Here is a 10,105-nt window from a genome sequence, read left to right on the forward strand (position 1 = left end):
ATTTCTGGAAGGTGGAGTTTGCGAGAACAGGAGCTGGCTTCTTGTACAGGTCAGGGATGAGCCCAGAGTGTGTCTTGCCCTAGCAAGGCTGACTGCTTTTATACTCGCCGACAGTGTACCCGTCCCTCTCCTTAAGCGAGTCCCTTCATTGGTCGTTAGCAGGTAAGTAATATTCAAAAGATGCCTTACATCTGCTCCGTAAACAAACGGGTGTTTCACCTCCCGCCGTGCAGTTAACATGACCTGAGGACGTGACAGAATGTTACTCGCCTGCCCTTCCCGCTTAGACTCTGCAGACCGCGATAAAACTTTTTCAGTCGATTCCTTTCAATTTTCCTGCTTTTATGCGTTTTATTGCCTCCTGCCGATATGCTATTTTTCTTGTTTTGTCCGGCGCATGTAGATAACTTCGCAGTACTCTGTAGTGTAGAAGTCCATAAAGGTGATGCTAATAACAAAAAAGTTTGCGAAGAACGACCGGTGTGGTGGCAATACACAACGAAGCGTAGTCGCCTCTGGTCGTTGGCCATTCTATAGTTAACAGGCTCCGATCGCACGTGAACTTCAGCCTGCGTTTGAGCTTTGCGTTTGTGGCGCGTACTGCAAACGCTATGCTAGCTCACATTCGGTCACCTGCATGGCACGTCTTGCGCAATTCGCAAGGTGTTATATTTACCTGGATACACCACTAGAACAGAAGCAGTACTCTGATGTTTTTCCTTTGTTTATTGGCTTCACGTGAGGACTACGTTCTGCCCATCATAAGTGTGCGGGACACCCAAGTTGTGTAGCAGGTCTAGCGAGTCGACATGCATAACACAATACTGCCTAAGAAGCACGAAAGATGGTGGCGCAAGTACAGACGTCGCTTGGGGTGATGTCGCACTTGGTACCCAACCTTGTTACATTGAAGCTTAATGGGCTCAGAAGGAATTCGATGGAGAAGATTTAGAATGCATAGCGTATGTGTTGCAGGCGGCCGCAGCATAGCTACGGCATTCTGGCTTCCAACGAAGAATTTGTGGGTTCAGATCTGCTCCACGTTTCCTTTTTCATTGTGGGAGCACTGCACGTGGATCCATTAGGCAATTTCGCGATGCTCTGAACCTCCAGAGTAGTACGTGCGCACTAATAGATTGTTAAGTGGAGATATGTACAGCGCTGCGCAAAAGTGCAGAGCACGCAATTTGAGCAAACTGCATGCCAGCGTTTCCTGGTGGCCCAGCGACCGTTTTCACTAGTTGCATCCGGTAACCCGCATAATATGCTTGCCCACTTACTCCAGTACTTTTGTCAGGTGCGCATTTTTATATAGAAAATCAGCAATCGCTACGGATCGCGTGGTCTATTCATTTTTGCATAGCGCTGTGCATGTGGGGGCGGATATGAGTATACGAAGCACGACATTGATTTCAAATACCACACACGCATTCCCTGTCATAACCAAAGGAACCTCATTTCTCCACAAGAAAGCGTGCAAGCGCACATTACCTACTGGTATAAAACTTAGCTGGGAATTTCAATTAGGGAACGCTTGAAATATGTTTGATGTCGATAGCATGCTGCGTCTACTTCGGCCCGCACTGTACTGTACATAATACAAACAGGGTAGTAATCCGTAACACAGGAGAATGAAGAATCGGAAGCTGTAGTAGTACTACACACACACACACACACACACACACACACACACACACACACACACACACACACACACACACACACACACACACACACACACACACACACACACACACACACACACACACACACACACACACACACACACACACACACACACACACACACACACACACACACACACACACACACACACACACACACGCACACGCACACGCACACGCACACGCACGCACACACACACACACACACACACACACACACACACACACACACACACACACACACACACACACACACACACACACACACACACACACACACACACACACACACACACACACACACACACACACACACATATATATATATATATATATATATATATATATATATATATATATATATATATATATATATATAGATATATATATATATACATATATATATTTGGTGTCAATGTGCTCACAATGTGTGTGAGATAATATCCGCGAACTCCGCGCTCGTGCCGAGGAGAATAACATGTTTGCCTAGATGCAATCAGTGCGCTTGAAATCGCAGCCGCCGTGAAAGCATTACGCTTAGAGGATCATAGTCATTGCCATGTGAATAGGAAACGTGATTGGTCAGTGACCTATAAGGGGGGGAGGGGGTATCTATATTGGCCCGTTAGGTTTTCGCGACGGGACGAAATTGCGTGGAGACAACTCCACAGCCGATGAGCAAAGTTTCTCAGCCAACAACCAGCTGATGACTGCAACAACGGCTCGTTGACACGCTTACTACGTGATAACATCGGCGAGAAATTTATGTGACACGGTATTCATCACACGGATGAAACACGGCTTCCCCCAGTACTAAAAAACCGTCGCTAAAGGCCTTCGTGTTTATTCCTACATCGCAAGAGACCCGCCAGCGTCTGCCGTGCACAATTATTTCTGCATACCAAACTTTGGGATATATTTAGAAACCGGTGACCAAAAGGCCGATTGTGTGAATACCTTGGTCTTAAAGTGACTGTCAAATGGTGTCATTAGTCTAAATTCAACCGTCGCACGCATATCGCATAATGCTAAGTTTCATAGCTTTCCGACTTCGGGTCGCAAGCTGCTAATCTATCAGCGGTGCAGCTGAAGTGAACGGAAGGTAATTTTATACCTGGCTTTTCTTCATTGGGGAGATGGTCCATAGTTAGAGCGCCGCTATGGACGATGGCTGTAATTATGGAAGGTCGCCTTGTCGCCAACGCACCCAACAACTTGCTTTGTCAAGATCGACAAGTCTCGTTCCGAATGAGACCATTCCGGAAAGTGGTCTGCGATTCGGCTTTGCAGATGTGAACTTGGGAAGAGCTGAACGGATTTCTGGTCTCACGCAATAGTCGATGACTTTCCCTTCACCACGCACAAGTGTGTACGTAGGTCTTAAGAGTTGATTCGAGAGCGTACCTGTTTTTGCGACACGTTTGGAGAATGTTGACGAGACACCTGGTTACGTCCATGGTGTCCATTAGGAGGCACGATATATGTACAATACCGTAAAATTAGCTGCAGTTAAATACACATAAATACAAATAATTAAGACGTGCGAAAACACTGTATGGAATGGCATTGCAAGTTTTGCTTGACAGTTTGGCATTGTGGGACTGGCATAAGGTTTGGCAAAGTGTTAAATGCCTTTAAATGTTTTGGCTTTTGGGGAATGAAAACGCACCGCATCCTCCAGTGAAATTAAAAATTAGTCAACAAATTTGGATTCTTTAGAGCGATGAACTTTTAACGTGTGAAGAAGAAATACTGACGCTTGCGTTCTTTCTCGTTTCCTTACATATTGTAAATATCAGCCACTAGCCTATAACCTGAAAACAACCATTAACGAATACAGATATACAGAGACGGCCGCGGAGGCCACTTTTCGATGAAGGCGAAAAGAAAGGTGCCCACGTGCTGTGTGATTTGAGTATACTTTAAAAAACCTCAAGTGGTGGATATTTCCGGAGCACTCCACTACAGCGTCTCTCATAGCATGAGTCGGTTTGGGATGTTTAACTTCACCAGGCATAAACGAAGCCGATACACAGAGGGTAGGAACACAATGCAATGACGTTGTCGTATTGTGTACATATAGGATCGTTATAGTTTGCTTCCTCTTGCATCGTATATAATTTCATTGATCTTGGAAGGGTTTCATATTAGTTGATTGCTGGTTAGATTATCTGAAATTAGCATTGTTGCAAATTGTCAGGCTTGTCATTTTGTTGTCGCTGATACTGTTTCGTAGCGTAATTTCCACTGCTTTTATTATGATGATGATCATCATCATCATCAGCCTGACTATACCCACCGCAGGGTGAAGGTCTCTCCCATAATTCTCCAATTAACCCGGTTCTGTGCTAGCTGCACCCACTTGACCCTTGCGAACTTCTTAACCTCATCCGCCCACCTAAATTTCTGCCTCCACCTACTACGCTTTCCTTCCCTTGGAATCCAGTTTGTTACCCTAAGCGACCATCGGTTATCCTCTCCTCGCACTATATGTCCTGCCCATGCCCATTTCTTCTTCTTAATTTCCACTAGAATGTCAGTAACGAGTTATTTTTCTGACCCACTCTGCACGCTTCCTATCTCTTAGTGTTACCCCTACCATATGTCGTTCCATAGCCCTCTGAATTGGCCTGAACTTAAGTAGAAATTGGGCATAAGCAAAAACCAGATGCATGGGTTAAGGGACAAGGCGGGCAACGTCATCACGAATATGGACACGATAGTCAAAGTAGCCGAGGAGTTCTATACAGATCTCTACAGTACCCAAAGTAGTCAGGACCGTAATGAGATTGGCGATAGGAAAAAACAGTGAGACGTTCCACCAGTGACGAAGGACGAAGTCAAGAAAGCATTAGAAACTATGAAAAGGGGGAAATCAGCTGGACAGGATCAGATAACATTAGGTTTGTTGAAGGACGGGGGGATATCGTGCTAGAAAAACTGGCCACCTTGTATACGCAGCGCCTCGTGTCATCGACGGTACCGGAACCATGGAAAAATGCAAACATTATCCTCATTCATAAGAAAGGGGACTCTAAGGACCTTACAATTACAGACCAATCAGCTTACTGTCTGTTACGTATAAACTATTTACTAAGGTAATCGTTAATAGAATCAGGCCAACCTTGGACTGAAATCAAGCAAAGGACCAAGCAGGTTTTCGGAAACGGTACTCTACTATCGATCATATTCATACCATCAACCAGGTGATTGAAAAATGCTCGGAATATAACCAGCCCTTATACATAGCATTCATCGATTACGAAAAAGCATTTGACTCAGTTGAAACCTCGGAGGTGATACAGGCGTTGCGAAATCAAGGGGTAGACAAGCCGTACGTGAAAGTGCTGGAAGATATATTTAGTGGCTGCACAGCAACCATAGTTCTGCATAAAGAAAGATACAAAATTCCCATCAAGAAAGGTGTTAGGCAAGGAGACTCCCCAGTACTATTGTCAGCTTGCTTAAAGGAAGTATTCAGAGACTTGGAATGGGAGCAGTTTGGGATAAGGGTAGATGGAGAATACCTCAGTAATCTGCGATTTGCTGATGGCATTGCCTTGCTAAGTAACACGGGGTATGAACTTTAAATAATGATTGATGGCCTAGACAGGGAAAGTAGAAGGGTAGGCTTAAAAATTAATATGCAGAAGGCTGAGGTAATGTTCAACAGCCTCGGTAAGGAACAGCAGTTTACGTTAGATAGCGAAGCACTGGAAGTAGTAGGCGAATGTGCCTACTTAGGACAGGTAGTAAACGCAGATCCGGACCATGAAAAGGAAATAACAAGAAGAATAAGATTGGGATGTTGCGCATTTGGCAAGCACTCTCAGATTATGACTAGCAGCTTACCGGTATCGCTCAAGAGGAAAGTATACAACAGTTGCATCTGCCCTGTACTCACCTATGGGGCTGAAACGTGGAGGCTAACCAAGAGGGTTCTACTTTATTATAATGCTGCCAGGTAAATGGTCTGTCGTGCTTCGTCAAAATTTCTATGTATTTAGCTTTTAACCCCAAAGACCATGAAGTACTTTTATGAAAAATGAAGATGTAATATGTTGTAATTAGCAATGCCACCTAAACTTAAAAATATTAAAGTCAGCAAAAAGGGGTACATAGGTTGTCCATATTTATCCCTATCGCAAGCTGGCATTCAAATTCAACAGCAGGTGAATTCTAATTCGGACGCGAAGGGGTATGACACCACTATGAAGAACGGTTTATTCAAAATTTCGATACGAAATTACCTGCGCGTTTCTTCCGAGATGTTTCCGTTACCTCCTCAAACGTAAGGTATGGAGACGTATTTTGCGCCACAAGAGCTGCATACGCTATTGCCTAAAACTATCGCAGCGAAAACCCCGTGCCCGAACTCTCATGCCGTAATCTTCTACAAATATATCCGCATCGCATTCCGGTTGGAGTTGTTTTTTAAATTACAGTCTGCAGCCTCTTTCATCGTTGCTTGTGTGTACATATAAAAATTGTAACTCGTGCTTATTTGTACACATGCATGCACAGTTTAGCAATATTAAATTTTAGCATTTCACTGCAGCTCGTGTTTTTTTTTCTTTTTAATATTCTAGTGTTTTTTGGCTTGCCACCGCGTAACCACATGCTCATATGGCTGAAGTCAGTCCTCATCCCGTGATACATCACGGATTTTTTTATGCTTTATTTATTAGAGCATGTCTAGTGGGTGAGGAAAACAAGGAATAAGGAATTGTATGCGTGACAAAGAAAGACATCGCCTTGCTAAATATTCTAGGGAATAAACTGCAAAGAATGATATATGACCTAGACAGGAAAAGCAGGAAGGTAGGCTTGAAAATCAATAGGCAGAAGACTAAGATAACGTTCAGCCGCCAAGAGAAGGAACGCAGTAGGTAGCGCAACACTTGAAGTGGTCTAGGTGGTATGGGAATATACTTAGGACAGGCAGTTACCGCAGAAGTGCAAAATTCCGGGCTAGTTGGTTCTGCATAATGAAATAAAACAGCGCAAGGAACGGGCCGAAACACGGAGGGGACAAAAAAAAAAAAAAAAAATAAGCGCCCGTGTCCGTGCATCTTTCCCTCCGTGTTTCGTCCAGTTCCTTGCGCTGTTTTATTTCATTATGCAGTAACCGCCGACCCGGACCATGAAAGGGAAATAACCGGGAGAATAAGATTAGGATGGAGCTCATTTGTCAAGTACTCGCAGGTTATGACTACCAGCTTACCGGTACCGCTAAAGTGTAAGGTATGTCTATTTAATTTGCACAATATGTTCAATTACGCCTGATAAATTTGGCCCCTCGCATAACTGCGTATGGCCAATTTATAGTCTCTGAGTATAGTAGTAGCTTCGATGTTAATGCTGGCATGGGCGATTGTCGCCTCTTCTGCCGTTTCCGAGAATCTCGTTTTGGTAGGCCGGATGCTATCAATCTGCTTTGCGTGTACATCGCCTCTAGCGCAAATATTTGTTTCTGTGGATATTCAGCGTCGTCTACATTTACCGCATGTTCATCTTGGCTGTATATTCTGTGTAGAGATTTTTCCTTAGCTCTCCTTCTCCCCTCTTGATGGGCAGGATGAATATTCTTAGGTAGGGGTTTGACTGGTATTGCCTTAGCGATACTTTTAGGTGCCCATGTCTCGGTATGTAGTGGTGGCAGCCCAATGCCTAGTCCTGAACGATCAAGTATGGAGCTTCCTGTTTTGGTGCAGGAAAGCCGGCTTAATGAAATGCAATTAATTGAGTTCAGTGCGCCTCCTTAAGCACATCTAATGTGTTGTGTACTCCCAAGCCGAGGAATCTTTCTGTGGAGGTACAATACCGTAGCCCTAATGCTACCTTGTAGGCTTACCTAATTATAGCCTCTACTTTAGCTTTTTCTGTACAGTTTAATTTTAGCCCTCGGAACGCGGTGCAAAGAATGGCCGAGGAACAAATATCTGTTACATGATTCTCATAACTGGCACCCCATTGACATCCGCCAAGGGTGGCGTCTATTGCTACACGATGCCTATTGCTCCTTTTGTGTGTCATTAAGTTTCCAGACGCACGTACACAGACTGATGATTTATCGCATAATTGTCGGATAGCAAGGCTAAGAATCAACTTTCGCCTGAAAATACATGTAATGTCAACTCGTGTATACCTCTCAAACCTTGATAGCAAGGCGCATGAAAACGTAGATGAAGGCGCTTATTAGAACATTAGTGAATAATAGCCTTTTTTGTTTCTTTTTAGGCAGCTCTGAAAACAATTCATGTAGAATTGATGACTATATTTCTGGTGCATTTACGGATATCGTTTTTTTTTTCGTTTCAAGAAAGTGCATCCTATTTCCATAATACAACATTTTGGGCGAGTTGGTTACATACATTCATTATTACAGCGCAAAGACGGACGGGACAAGAGGAGGACACAACAGCGCTGACTGTCAACTAAATTTTATTCGAGACCAGTAGGTTTTTATACCGCCTGGCGATCAGAAACGAAAAAAAAAAAACAGGAAAACATGCTAGAATAGCAACAGGAATGTGCAAGGGCACAGGAATGAAGATTGGCCGACACGTATCAGATTTCACATTCTAGATATTTGACCTCTTTCTGGGACAATGCCACTGATGGTGCGCTTATGCAATCGTCCTGCAATCTTATAATCATACAAGCTTCTATAATCTCTCAAGTTAACGCGTCTCGGTGTTTCCCTTTGACACTGCATTGCCTGTACATAGGTTCACATTGATAGTCACTATCATCTTCTGCGCAGCAGTCCCTGCAATGTTTGGCTACGTGGCCCGAGGTAGCAACACGTGCGACATTATCACTGTGCTCTTTTAGCCTTTTGTTGAGACAGCGGCCAGTCTGCCCAATGTACTTTTTCCCACAGGACATGGGCAGAGAATACACCACACCTTCTTGACACGGGACAAAATGATCCACATGTTTAACTTTGCACCTGCGCGGCTCAATAGTCGTGCAATTAACTTTTCTGCACATCCTGGAAAGTTTTTCCGGCGCTGAAAATACATCAACCCCCGCCCGACTTCCAATTTTTCGGAGGTTGTGCGACACCTGATGGAGGTAAGGCAAACCAACAACCTTCCTTCTTTCCCTTTGCCTAACCGGTAGGCTTTTCAGCTGCTTTTCTGCCACCGACACTAGCACACCGGACGAATAACCAGCCATTGTAAGGCGATCAACTTGTTTCGCAAAGCTTTGTCCCATACTATGCTCGCAACACTTCTTTAAAACATTATTAAAAACAGAATGAATAATGGCCCTTTTTACAAGTTTAGAATGAGCTGATGCGTATGGCAGGATGGGTTTTTTAGCTCGAGGCTCGTACGACCAACACACATGGGACGGAGGTCTCGAATAAAATTTAGTTGACAGTCAGCGCTGTTGTGTCCTCCTCTTGTCCCGTCCGTCTTTGCGCTGTAATAATGAAAGCATCCTATTTCTGGTGCTTTTATGTGTATTCGGAACATGCTAGGCAAGTACGTTTGGCAACTATTTGTATGGTTTGTGCTAGCGTGAAAAAAAAAAGGCAATGAGTAGTAATGCTTTGAATGTAAACTGTCAGTCTATTTCTGGAGCATTTATCATCCCTGCATACCAATCCGAACTTGGTACAGTCCATTTTTATTAGGTTTGAAATACACTCATACATACACTAACGTATTTTAAAACGTATGTAGTGCTGTACTTCTAGTACATTTATAATCTATGCATTGTGCATTTTAAGTATAGGCGCAAAATAATAACAAACTAATGTGAAAAAAACGCGATAAATTTCAAATACAGTTTGCGCACACCATTTTTTCTCTAAGGAAATAGCTGTGTGTTTGAACCACTCAGCCACCGGGTGTAATTATGCCATCGTAATAAGCAGTCGTGAGCGCCGAACAACCGATAGTTTTCAAAGAGTTAACGCTCGATATCCGTAGCCGCATCGATGTAGCTTGATTGCGTCATTTTTTAAAACTATTCGGTTGATGCTTCTATCAGATTTCGAAGTATCGGTTTATAGCGAGCCTACTTTTTCGTGCTTTCGGCACACAGGTTGACGATACCCTGCGTGCGTGCAGGCATACAGGTTGATGATACCGGTTTTCAATAGACGCAGGCTCTGGTGCGCTTGTGGACGTATCGAGGACGGCTGTAGTATACACGGAGATACAGGGTGAGCTCTGGCGCGTGGTGGTAGTGGGTTTGCTTGTATGGAAGGCTGCAGTGGGAGCATGGACGAGAAGCCATGAATGACGGGAATAAAAGCCGACAGTACCTTCACCTTTCTGAGAGTAATGCGCAAACTGCAATGCGCGGGGCGCATTAAGAAATTCCTCGCAATCACCAACAGCGTCGTCGTTGTTTTATGTAAGTGGCAAAATAGAGCAATTGTTTCGGCGAAATAGCATTCC

Source organism: Amblyomma maculatum, chromosome 5 (genome assembly GCF_055883805.1).
Source record: "Amblyomma maculatum isolate TAMU_Amacu chromosome 5, ASM5588380v1, whole genome shotgun sequence".
Classification (NCBI taxonomy): Eukaryota; Metazoa; Arthropoda; class Arachnida; order Ixodida; family Ixodidae; genus Amblyomma; species Amblyomma maculatum.